Source organism: Streptopelia decaocto (genome assembly GCF_964273445.1).
Source record: "Streptopelia decaocto genome assembly, chromosome: 2".
NCBI lineage: Eukaryota > Metazoa > Chordata > Aves > Columbiformes > Columbidae > Streptopelia > Streptopelia decaocto.
The window spans coordinates 154,812,036-154,825,603 of record NC_138655.1 but is presented as its reverse complement, the minus strand read 5'-3'; the positions used below and the strand labels follow the sequence as shown (position 1 = coordinate 154,825,603).

Here is a 13,568-nt window from a genome sequence, read left to right as displayed (position 1 = left end):
CCTTTAATGGGGGTGAGGAGCAGGAGGGATGTAATCATCCCTCATCAGCGAGACCCTCAATCACTGCACTTCAGACAGCTGGGGGCACGTAACCTCATCTTCATTTGAAAATTTTAGTACCTTTTCTCTTAGCTGCTTTCATTTTATGCCTTTATTTTCCCCTCAAATTTTTATGATTTTTTTTTTTTTAAAAAAAGGAGAATTTATGGTCGAAATGGCAGAGACCGTGTGAAATGTGGAAGAGCTAAAAGGCTGTCACGATGGTAAATGAGGCTAAATGGTTCTCTACCACCAGCTGTTGAGAGTTCAGTGATTGAGTCTAACTGACAAGAAATAATTAGCCCCTCTCAGAGAGGTGAAATGGGTCCTCACACTGTGAATGCAGCTGATGAAGGGGCCGTCCCAGGAGAAGGCAGCATCCTTGCTGACAGTTTCTATGCCTACACATCTCAGCTGCTTAAACCCCTGCAAGCATCTTGCGCTGAGGTTGTTGTTGTGCAGGGTGATGTCCTTCAGTGACTCAGCACGTCTGTCCTGTCTTTCCAGGCACAGGGAGGTTCAAAACCTCAACACAACATCTTCTTGCGGGGATGAGCCCAGAGCCAAAATATTTCTTGCGTTATTGATTAAAACTGGCGGCTATCTCTTAGCCCTTTTTATTTCAAAGCAAGAGCCTGGTGTTTCTTATTGCGAAGATGTGCATTAGGATCTAAAAGCACTTTTTGGGTTTTTTTTCTTATTTCCTAATCAATTTCAGGGAACAAACCTAATGAGTACATTTGTTTGCAGGCTGGAGATGGTGAATAGCTTGACTTAGGTCTGGGAAGTAAAGGGCTTGCAGAGCTCCAGCACAAAACCTGCGTTCTCACAAATCACACTGAAGCCAGATCCTTTTTCTTTTTAAACACAAATCAAAACCTAAATATTTTGCGTACGCAAGAAGCATGAAATGAGACACAAAACTAAGCATGATCATGGTGGCTTGAATGCCACTGTGTTTCTCTGGCTTTATTAGTTATGTTACTGCATTGAGGATCTAAACACTTTTGATATAGCAAAACAGATGACCAAATTATTACTGTACAAGAGCCTGTCCAGGGTTGTGCTGCATTCTGCCCAAGCAGCCCCGGGTACCATCCCAGATGAGCTCAGGAGGATGCTATGGCCGCAGCCTGGCAGCGCTCTGTCACCTTCACTCATTTCTTTGGAAGATGGTGGCCATGGTCACCAGATGGCTGCTGTGAGACACCGTGGTGCAAACAGGGCTTGGTGGAGCCTCAGCAGCAAAGGAACAACTCAGTGGGGCTCTGCATCAGCCTCTGCTTCATTACTCCTCTTTTATGTGGCTGTGCCTGATGAGACTCTGGATTTTGAGGTGAGAATGTCACCCCTGATTATCCCAATACATGTCCAAGGCCTCAAGGCTTTTAACAGGCCATTTAGTGCACACGCAGCATTGATGTGATCTTGATGAGAGGTGCACCTCTTAATGTGAGCTGCTGCCTTCTTAGCTTCTTCTCTCTTCTTCATCTCAGAAGAAGATGGGGTGATCATTGGTGACAAAGCAGTGTGCAAGAGACAGTCGAACCCCATGGCCACGCCAGTGACAGCCCCTGGCCAGCCCCCATGGTCTTCATCAGAGGGTGCATCTCCACAAAGCTGGAGGAGAGCAGCCACAGCATCCTCTCCCTGCTGCACTGGTGGTGTTTCTCCATTGTGGTAGGAAAGGAGCCACCCGTTTTTCTTCGCTGGAAAAGGGAAGGGTTAAGAAATGTATCTGGGAGCTGCTGCATCCTTGCTTTTCCCTCTTCTCCTGTTGGAATGGTTAATCAAGGTGGGGTGATTTAGTGGGCAGAGAAATACTTGTTTTATCCAGAAGAGCATAAAAAAATAACCCCCAAAGCCCAAAACTACCCCAAAAGAAACAAAAAAACCCACCCACAAAACCAGCCAACCCACCAAATTAAAAAAGAAAGAAATCCCCAAAACCAGGAAAGGACTTCTGTCCTTCCATCCACCACCAGTGGTCCTGGTCACCAGTGGATGCCCTGTGGCTCTCCCAGCTTCACATGCCTGCTGAAAAATAGACATTGAGGACATGAATCAGACCCAAGATCTCCAGCTCAGGGGGCCCGGCGGCTGCGTGAGGAGTCAGGTGAAGGTGATCCCCACCTCAGGGATTGGGAGGAGACCTGAGGGAAGGTGAGGAGAAACCTTCAATGCCAAAGCATGGTCCAAGGGACCAAGCACTCTGGTGCAGAGACAACTACAAATAAATGAGTTTTCCTGCCTCCTAGAAAAAGCAAGTGGTTCAAGGTTTGCTCTTCCTCAGCCTTTTTCCTTTGTTCCCAGCTGCTTCTGTCCTTTCTAAAAATCTCTTTATCAAGCAAATGAAGGGGTTGGGGTGACAGGAGCCCCCAGCACACAGGCCTGGGCAGGGTTTGGGCCATGATGCACCAGGAAGGCTCAGCCAGAAGGGAGACATGGGTCACATCCTCACCATACTCAGAGTGTCCTTCAAGCCCCGTCTCCAGGAGCCATCTCATCAGCACCCACCTCCTTACTGGCTCCTGCCCATGAGGTCAAGGTCTTGAAGGCAAATGTTTTGAAACATCAAAAACCTGAAAGCAAATGAAAAAATCCCAGTGTGCTCTATTCAAATCCCCTGGATTTTCATTGTGGAGCAGACAATAAAAGGAATAGGAACCTCCTCCATGAAGGTGATATTTAGTCACAAAATATTGGGTTTTTCTTCCTGAGGGAAGGTGTGAAGTTACCTGTGACAAGCTGCACAAAAGCCAAGCTTCACAAAAGTCCTCAGGGTTTCTTTAAGTTTCCTGATGTTGGCGAGTGTATCTTAAGGGAAGATGTGCCAGTGTGAGAGAGAGATTGGGAAGGAGTGCTGCCAGCTCTCTAGAAGGCATTAAGAAAGGTGATTTTTGGCCCTGGTTGCAAGGACTCATGCTCAGCATGATGGTTCAAGGGCTTTTCTTCTTCCTCAGCCCTGTAAAGTATAAAGAATTAAGTCTGGTATATGTCCTCCAACCACAACTTTGCCCATTCTCAGGCCAACAGTTTTTGATGCAATTCCCACAGACACGGGGAGAAATTCTGCCCCCAGAACAGCATCTCCCGGCTCCTTTCTCCTCTGACCTCTTCATGGGTGGGCAATGGGATGGGGGGAGCCCCAGCCCACCTGGGAAGGGGTCCCTCCATCCCAAGAAGAGCCTGAGCCTGTCTCTAATCCATTTTGTATTTTAAGTGCTTGCCATAGAATCATATAATCATGGAGTCCAACCATAACCCAACTCTAGCACTAAACCATGTCCCTAAGAACCTCATCTAAATGCCTTTTAAACACCTCCAGGGATGGTGACTCCACCACTTCCCTGGGCAGCCTGTTCCAATGCCTGACAACCCTTTCTGTGAAGAGTTTTTTTCCTAATATCCAACCTGAACCTCCCCTGGTGCAACCTGAGGCCATTTCCTTTCATCCTATCACTTGTTACTTGGTAGAAGAGACCAACCACCTCCATGCTCCAAGCTCCTTTCAGGCAGTTCAGAGATCAGAAGGTCTCCCCTCAGCTCCTGTTCTCCAGGCTGAACCCCCCAGGTCCCTCAACTGCTCCCATCACACTTGTGCTCCAGACCCCTCACCAGCTTTGACTCCTCCTCTGCACTCTCTCCAGTACCTCAATGTCCTTCTTATGATGAGGAGCTCAAAACTGAACACAGGATTCAAGGTGGGGCTTCACCAGCACTGAGTACAGTGGCACAATCACTTCTCTAATCCTGCTGGCCACACTATTCCTGATCCCTTCCCATCCCTCCTCCTGCCTCTACAGTAGGATTTCACAATGGAGGGACATAGACCCATATGGAGCAGTGGGGTTGGGCAGGAGCGTTGCCAAGGCCATTGTAGGGGAGTGATGCTGAATGTGGTGTTGGTCCTGCTGGAGCTTTGCCTGCTCATGCCAAGCCCAGAAGTGCCAGGAGAGGGGTCTGGCAGGGGCTGGTTGCTGAGATCCATGTGGTGGTTGGATGGGCCGCCCATACGGGCAGGGAGAGTGAGACTGCATTTCCCACAGGAATATGGTTCTTGTGCCATTATGAGAAACACCCTAGGGAAACACAAAAGAAAAAAATGCAAAGAGACACTTGTTGCAGCTTTAGACAATATTCTCAGAGAACTGTTTTTAACATGTGATTTTGCAAAGGGCATGAAAAAAACCTTCAGTCAGACTGAGCCAGAGATGTAACAAGGCTCAAAACGCATATAAAGGAACTAATTACAAGGGGGTTGTGTGGTTTTATTCCTTGGGATTTTTGTTTGGGGTTTTTGTTGTTTGTGGTTTTGGTTGGTTGGTTGGGTTTTTGTTTGCTTGTTTGTTTGTTTTCCCCTGGCATCCCCAGCAAGGTCTTTAGACAGAAGCGTAACAAACAGGCAAGGAAGCAACCAGCTCTTGGAAATGCAGCCCACTGCAGCGTGCAGTGGTGGGGAGGGTGCTCCTTTCAGGACACACCTCCATGCCGTGGGGTGGTGATGAGCCAGCCATGCTCATGCCCCATGCCAGGAGTTGGGCAGCTGTGACTGTAGAAGACAAGCAAAACACCAAGGGAAGCTGGTTACTGGGGTTCTAGGTGACAGCAGGCTGGAGCCTGGTGACCTGTGTGTGAGAGGTGGCCAGTTTGAGATGCTCATCCAAAGTAATCCTGAAGAAAACGTTCTGCTTGCCAAAAAACTAAATTAATAACCCCTGCATGCCACCCCGTGATGGCAGAAGAGCTCAAACCCCCAAACACAGGGACATCCAGGCTCAGCCTCATTCCCCATTCTGCCCTCGCTTCCCACCACTGTGGGCTGCACCCATTGCAGGTGTTTGCCCCCTCCATCAGCATCCTTGCTGTAGCTGAAGGAGGCCACTGCAAGATTTGTACATCCTCTGTACTTTTGCTGGGTTTTTGCCTCGGGGGAGAAGGTTTCCCAAGCTCTAGTGTCAACCTTGGTGATGGAAGCAAGGACTTTGCTATAGGCATCACTGGAAACACAGTCACAGACCTGTTCCAGGCAGGAAATCAAAGTAGCAGATTTATCGGGGAGATCAGACAGAAAACAATATAGGGTGTTTTAAAAAGGTGGACCCAGTTTCAAAGCAGTACATTTTGCAATGGCAACATGTTATAATTACACTAAAATTTACAAATGGTTTAATGAATTAACAAGTTTTAGTAACCTTTTAATAAATGCTCTATATTCCCTCCACCTGCTGTATGAACAGCATCAAGATGATAGTTGAATTCATCCCAAATGCCTCTCAAAGTGTCTTCTTGCACTGAGGTCACCGCTGCCGTGATTCTGTTTTTGAGGTCATCCAGACTGGTCACTAATGGTGGCACAAAAACACCATCTTTGATATATCCCCACAAGAAAACATTGCAGGGTGTAATCTCTGGGGATCTTGGGGGCCAAGAGTGTAGCGCCAAGTCTTGGGGTCCCATGCGACCTATCCAAAGTTGAGGCAGTGTGTCATCTAGAAAACTGGGTCCATCTTTTTGAAACACCCTGTAGTTTAACTTGATTTTGTTGCTCGGTTACAGTGTTTGAGTGATGCAGAATCCTGGCTGAGGGGAAGGTTAATTCAGGGAGAGGTGGGAGGGATGATAAGTGATTGCTGCAGGTGAAACTTCTTTACCTGCTGGTGGATGGCAGGGAAAACCATAACATGCCACAGACTGAGTCCACAGAGGTTGTTTCTGCTCTGTATTTGGCAGAGATTGCTGTGTGAGGCTGTTTTTAGGGCCGGTGTCGGCAGGTGGTGCTGGGAGGCTGGGCAAGGTGGCAAAGCATCCCCGGGCTGCCAGCACGGCCGCATTCAGGGCAGGGGAACGAAGTCCTGAGTGTCAGCCTAACCTGGAAAAAGTGATTTGGATGGTAGTGGGAAAGAAGTGTGAAGCTTGCAGTGTGATCTTCATCTTGCTGGCTGCTAGTTCTAAATGAGCTTCATTACACAAATAATTAATGGAAGGGATTTAAATGATATTTAGTGGTGTTTTGGGGGTATTAATTTCAAGACTAAGGGCACCTGGAGATTAAATGAATTAACTGACAACCAAATCAGGTTAATTGTAATTTTCTTTACCTGGAGTGAAGATGAAAAAAGAGCATGTTTTGTTGCAATAATAACTGTGGATATATCAACGCAGACTCTTGAACAGAAGGAAACACACTACGAGAAACAGTGAATTGGGAAGTGGAGCAGACGCAAGCAGAGCTGGGTGGCAGCGTGGGCTCCGGGGCTGGGGGATGGATCAGACATCCCCAGTGGGCAGTAGGGCTGTGACTCAGCCACCTGCATTCCTGACCAGGGAAGGGCCCCAGATGCTCCCCTGCCCTCCCCTTTGCCTTTTGGCTGCCTTTAAATGGACACCTGTTGTGTAGTGAGTTTGGAAGATCCCGGACAGGTGTTGGAGAGTCCATTCAAGTGGGGCTCGGACCTGTTGTCTGGCACATCAGTCCTGGGAAAGATGTAGAGCAGGGGAAAAGCAAACATGGAGACTGGATGGCTGTGCTCAAACACAGAGCCCTGGAAGCACCTTGATCCAAGCACCAACCCAGCAAATCAAACAGCAAATGAAGTGCCAACATGACATGCAAATTTATCTTAAATAATTACAGGTTTGCAGTCTCATGTCTCTCCATCAGTTCCTTCAGCAGGCTGTGGCATGAGCAGGATTCAGGGCAGACGGGGATGCTGCTTGCTGAGCACACAGACCTACTCAGGGCTGGGGGAAGATATTTGGGGTGGGTTTTTTACACTTGAAGGTTTGGTCAAGCAAAGGTCCCTTCATCACACTGGGAAGAAACTGGGCTCTGTTCTGACCAGTGCACACTGTTTCTGTATGCGGGAACAGCCCAATATTGGAGCCTCTGTTGGGTGCGCCTCTCTGGGGTGGGGTGATGCTCCTGGACAGCAGCACAGCTGGTTGGTGCCCACACCTTAGAGGTCATAGCTTCACTTCCTAGCCCACATTATTCCAGTCCTTTCACTGCAGCCACCAAAAATAGCAACAGCCATAAGGGAGCTCTCCCGGACATCTCATCTGGACACACCATCCAGGCATCTGTGCAGGGCTGCGGCGCTGCACACCCACCCCGCAGCTGCTTCGGGAGCTTTCCCCTGACAAACACCTCACCTCTGGGTTTGACGTGCCTGATTTACTTGTGCTTAAGTCTGTCTGGATATCTTCAGTGTGACTTCTGCGTCCGTCCATCCATCCATCCATCCATCCATCCATCCATCCCTTAACCACTGCTCCTACACCTATAGGTTAGGCTTGTCAGCCCTGAAAAACTGTTCTGACATATAAGTGCAAGTTAAATGCTGCTTTAAATAACAAGTAATTAGCCATAGAGACATCTGCGAAACCTGATGAAATTCCTAGAGGATGTGATTTATTGCTGAGTGCTTATTTTTCCATGACTGGTGTGAGTGACCTGTGTTAATGTACACGAAGGACAGGCAACCTTTCAGCAGAGGATCCGTCTCTAAGCCTTCATCTCTGAGAGTTCATACCCCCCTGGGTTCTTTCCAGCGTCTCTGTCATCACCAGACTTACTTTAATCCTAAGGAAAATCTTCAAATTCAAAACCCCTTCTTCCATACACATACATGTTGCTTCCCAAAGCTCTTCTGCTAACTCTGGTGGAAATACCTCACCTGATACCTCCTAGCATTGTATTAGCTTTTTGCGTGGGTGTGCCACATTCATGACAGCTACATGGAGGTGGCTAATGCCTGTAGGACAAACTTATCTTCTCTTATCACCAGTTTCTAATAGGAATAATGTTTTTTTTTTTTACTCCTTATGTGCACAAGGAACACTTTCTATTATTCATTTTGACATCATTTCCATTGTTTAGTCAAGGTCATCTCATGCTTCCTGGCCAGCATTTTGGTCACTTTTATTGACCATGGCCACTCTCACTTTGTCACCCACCATGGCATACTCCTAAATTTCTGCCAGGACTATTATAATAAGTGAGTAAAACAATCAATGTTTGAAGAAATCAATTTGTCTGCTCTTTCCATTTTCCCAGTGAGCCCTTCACAGTCCCTCATGGCCAAGCTTGTAGCTCCCACAACTTGGTTCCATCTTCTTGGGCTTAGGTAGCATATACTAATATAACATCGTTGCAAGTTATTCTTAGATCAATTGTTCTGTCTAAAAATAAAATGAAATCGCTGACTTTATGAAAGGACCATTCTACATCACCTGACCCAATCAATCTGGTACTATATCCTATTTTTCTTTTGCCTCTCTATCTTTGATCCTTCTTTCATCTAAAAGCTTTTCTTATGCAATGCTGGTGTCGAGGTGTTTGTCCTGCGATTCCTCAGGCCCCTTTCACCCTACCACAAATCAGACTTTCTACCTTCGCAGTTGTCCCGACACCTGCCAACACAGCTGATTGGTGGATGTGTTTAACATCATCCTTCCTGGACATGTCCATATCCTTGTTACCATTAACCGTTTTTCTGTCACTCCCACATTCAATATCAGCATCCTCCTGTAAACCACAGCAAGGTACTTTTCAAGCCATACCTCAGTTACTTTGATTCCCTTGTCTCTGCAGGGTGAACAAAGTTATCCTTACAGCCAAATCTTTATTTCAAGAACCTTTATCTTTTTCCTAGGCAAAGCTGAGCTACAAAAACTGACTTTGGGCAATTTTCCTTTTAGACCTTCAAAAAGATTGGTTTCTTTGCTGCTCAATATCTTGCCAGCTTGTCTCCAGGAGTACGATCTGCCTGCAGTGATGTTAGTGTCTGGTTCTGCTTTGTGCAAGAGTGCCTAAAGGGAACTAGAAATGCATTTTCACGGCTTTATTGGTAACACAATATCTAAAACACAGTCACAGCCCAGGAAGACATGGGGAGAGCAGCCGTTAGTTTCAATACCTCCAAAGGTCTTCATGATGCATTTGGGCAGCATGTCAGGACATGGTCATTTCAAGTAACACAAGGTTTTGTTGGCAAACACTTTTTTTTTACTTTTGGCCCCAAAATGTCCAGGGAGCCTTGTACTGTTATCATTTGGTGACATTCTCGCCTCTGGTATGAGGGAAGTCAGGGAGGTTCGCTCCATTTGGAAGAGGAGCTGCTGGGGAGGTGGGAGCAGGGGGACCTCCCAAACCCACTGTGAGCCCTTCATCTCGCTCACTCCCTCCTCTGTCCTTTCTAAATCCACTCTTGGGTGCCAGGGCAGGAAAATAAAACTGTACAGATTGTTGTGAAGAGTCTGGAAGAGCATATTATGCCCCACTTATTCCTCCAGGCTGTTTGAGTGGTCCCTTTCTCTGTACCCCACCGTTGCTTTCACTCCCAATGAATCCAATGAGACCTTTTCTAAGGAACAGGTTGTCAAACTTACTTTCCTTAGGAAAACTTTCCTTCAGACAGCAGTGAACCTTTCATAAAATATGCAATACCATCATGTTTCATTCCTTCGAACGGGTGTCCATGGAGGACCAGGGTGACCTGCTCTCCTGTGGACAGGCTGAGCTGGGTGGGCTGGTTTCCAGCTGGGTGTTTTATACTCCTCTGGAGCTTCCAGCATCAAAAAATTTAAATGTTCTACTGTGCTACTTTTGACTCGTCTCCTGATGCCAACTTCACCTGTGCAAACTTTACCATGACATAAATACAAGATAATTTTAAACTCAAGTTTGTTTGTCTGTTTGTTAGTTTGTTTGTTCCCTCCAGGTCTTCAAGGTTTCAGGTTCACATTCTTTGCTGCAAACGATGAAGACTGGAAGTTAACTTGAAAAAAAACCCAACAGAATCTGAAATTCACACACAATCACATGGCTCAGAGTCAGAAATTTTAAAATGCCTCTAAGTATCAAGATATTCAAAACAAACCGAAAGAGATTTAGTAAAAATACTCTAAAAAGTCCAACTATTATGCACTGTTGTTATCTGAGAAGTTCTGTCATCAGACAATATTTCAGCAGCTTTAGACATATGAGATTTCTGAAGGGGATTTCTAAGTTGTGTTTGTTTTTAATTTGGGGTTTGGATCACAGCAGCAGCAACAATTTGTTTTGTTATATATTTATGGCTGCACATGTTTAAAATGGTAAATCTGCACTGACCTATTAGACCACAAAAGTGAAACCAGCTTCTGTATTCTCATTCCTTAGCTGGAAAAATAAACCCACAGCATGCATGTATAAAATAAATTATATTTTTACAGCTTTCAGGTTTGGGACTCAAAAGCTGTGCAAGTATTTTGAATTATCACAGCCCTCGCTTTAAAAATAATGAAATGATACTTTACCAGAAAGTGACTCTTTCAAGACAAAACATATTTTTCTAGCTTTTACCTTTCATTAAAATTGTATAATTTTACTGAAAATGAAAATAAAATTAATAAGAAGCTTAATAAAATGTGCAAGTTTCTTTGGGAAAAATATGAACCCAAATACAGAAAGATACCAGATTGGTTTAGGACCAGTAGGGATATCTGGGTCTAAAAGATAATTCAGAGTTAGCACCATCCTGCACTGAGCACCCTGCTTCTTCTTACCCGCCTGTTTTTATTAGTTTTGCTTCTTGCAACAAATAAAAATGTTTTTCTTTGGTCTCTAAGCCTTAAAAGCAAACAGAGATTGAGCCATATTTGACTTAACAGAGAAATGTGAATTGGACCTGTTACTTGGCCCCCCAAGACGTGGTCCTGATGAAGGCTTACCCAAGTAGAGCCAAGAGCCTGGGCTGAGTTTCTCTGGTAGCTGGATTCATTATTTGATGACAAATCCATCTTCTCTGGCTAATATTTAGTCCCTGGACAAACACATGAATAATTTCACTCATTCAAGTTTCTTCATGCCCAAAGATGGAGGAGGTTGAGTCCAGAAGATGGTCCTGAGTGACGGCAGGTAAAACCATAGGTTGATAATTAAGAACAGCCCAACTTGGGCATTTCTGGACTAGAGAGCAGCGGTTCTCAGGAATACAGCCCAGTTTTACATTCTGGGCACCTCCCAGAGAGGCAGGAGGATCCTCCCGCATCCCTCACAGGGCTGGTGGGGCGGGTAGAGGGTCAGGCCAAGCTGGCAAGTTGAACGACACCAATTGCAAAACTTTTCATTTCCGTGAAAAGTCCTTCTGAAATGTATCTTAGGAATGTCCTAAATAATACTTGCTGGTGGGAGTGGAAGGTGCTGACAAATCTGGAAAAAAAAAAAAGGAGCTTTGTTGCACATGGGTGATGAAAGTAACACTGACCACAACAAGGGAGCACGATTCATTACGGCGGCTGTGGCAGAGCCTCCGCGAAAATTACAGGGAATGTTAAAGCAGCCCTGGAAAGGAGTCAAACAGCAATTTGCTCCTGACATGACCATTTTGGAGAGCTGGCAATGGGGAAAGAGAGCAAAAGGGAAGCAACGTTCTTGTCCTTCTTCCTGCAGATGTGAAACCTCATGGTCTTTAATGGATGTGGAGATGGGGCAGGAAAGAATCAGAAGTCAGAAATTAACTTCTTCAAAACCTGCATGAAACTAAGGAAGTTGGGCAATTTTTTTCTGACAGAAATAGTGTCCTATTTTTCACCCAGTTGTGGTTCAGAGATTGACACATCTAATTTACAGAATATATGTTTTTTTAAAAATATCTGCATTCTGACTCTCAGCAGAGCTCAGCATCTCCTTCGTGCCCATCCCTGTCTCCTGTGCCAAAGGAATCAATGACTTTTACTGCCTTCCCCAACCCTGAAATATCCTTGGGGAATATTAGACCAGAGCACGCAACCATCTCACTGCTGACTGAGCTTCCCCTGCATTACCCCTGAATGATTATTTCTCTTTTCTAACCCCCTTTTCTATTGATTTTCATGGTAAACCAACCTAATGCTGCTGATATATATATTTCGTTTCTCCTACTGCTGATGAACTGTAACACGCTCTCTCTATGCTCTTTGTTTGTTTGTTTGTTTGTTTGTTTGTTTGTTTGTTTTAATGATAATTTGGGAGGAAAAAGATTACCTTGTAGAGGTGAAACGCTCTCTCCTGTTGCCCAGCCTGGTTGAACCCAAGGATGGGAATGGCTTAGCTCCACAGGAGCACTCCATGCTCGCTACACAACTGGTAATAATTTTGCAATCAGCCTGTGACTGTTCCAAAAAGTAGGAACAAATGAGTTAAATCACAAATCTAGCACACTTCTTATCCTGCCTGTTCCCAAAGAAGAGCACGTCAGCAGTGCCAGAAGACACATGGATGATAACTTACTAATAAATTCATTGTGTTGCTTATTTTAATGGACTAATAAAAACAATCCTCTTCTTTTAACAGTGTGTGACTTGCATGAAAGGAAACGGTAGAGTTCAGGAAAATATTTTATGCTTGAATTGTAGAAATGGTCACTGTAGCAGTCATTAGCTGCTATAATTTAGCTTTAATCAGGTATTGATTGCTTTTATACCAGATGAGAGAGCATCGTACCATTGCTCTGTGCTGGCAGCTGTCGAGCTGCACGGTTAACAGGGAATCACTAGAGGTCACTTTGATTCCACCTAAAGCAGTGAATCATGAAAGGTCTGGGGTTTTGTTTCTGATTTCTTCTTTTTCTATTTTTTTTTTTTTTTGCTAAGACATTTTTTAAAAAGCAAATATTTTTTGCACATTTTTATAATACTTGTTTATATAAGCTCCTTGGGCTGAATTTTATTCCGGTGTAAAGGGTGAAACTTTAAAGAAGTTTATAAGGCTGTGCCTATATTCATCAACAGAAAAATTGGCCCTGAGTTTCTTTTTTAATATGAAACAGCTTTCAATGGATCTGATATTCTTGATAACAGATGTCATTATTTAACTCTCAATAAATACTTCTGTCCTGTCAGGATCCCTATGAACAGGAGAAGAATAGCTCTGATGTATAAAACTGCAAGAAGATATTCTAATTTTGATGCTTATTCTGTTACACCCAAATGTGAAATAATATTTAGGTGTGTTGCATTCTCAGCTTCAGTTGATGACTAAAGCACAGACATTTTGTCAATGAGAGAAAAGAACTCAAAACTGAACAACTCACTTTCAGGCAAAACATTTTCCTGCTGCAAAGAGCAACTCCAACAGGATCCCAAACTTGACTTCTTTTATACTTGTAAAATGACAATTTGCCTCCTTGGGAATCTATAGCATGAAATCTGACTTTTCTTTCATTTTGGACATCTGGGCTCCTTTGGGCCCTACCCTGCCAGCCCCTTTGGTTGTGGGGTCACAAGTACCTGAACCCCAGGTGAGGATCCCATGCCAAGCTCCCTCTGAAACAGCCCCACCACCCCCAGAGACACCCCCACTACCCCAGTGAGTGGCAGCATCCTGCCCATTGCTACATGTGGTTGGTTTGTTCCTGTTTTAGGAAAAGCAAAGCCCCTTTGTATCTCTGGGATCTTATCCAGGGAGGTGAGAATCCCCTGGTGACACCTGGGTCCTTCTTGCTGTGCATGTGTCAACTTCTGCTGCAAACCTCTGCCAGGGCCCACCAGTCCCACAAAGCTTC

The 13,568-nt window shown here is 45.0% G+C and overlaps 1 long non-coding RNA gene across 1 annotated transcript; it reads right to left on the bottom strand.

Annotated features, from left to right (window-relative positions):
• Positions 1-880: 880 nt before the first annotated feature.
• Positions 881-10,983, bottom strand: LOC309436542. The gene is made up of 3 exons (XR_014183361.1): positions 10,756-10,983; positions 1,990-2,076; positions 881-1,813 (listed from the first exon to the last, which is right to left on the bottom strand). It is a non-coding gene; the product is annotated as an uncharacterized lncRNA (long non-coding RNA).
• Positions 10,984-13,568: the final 2,585 nt, after the last annotated feature.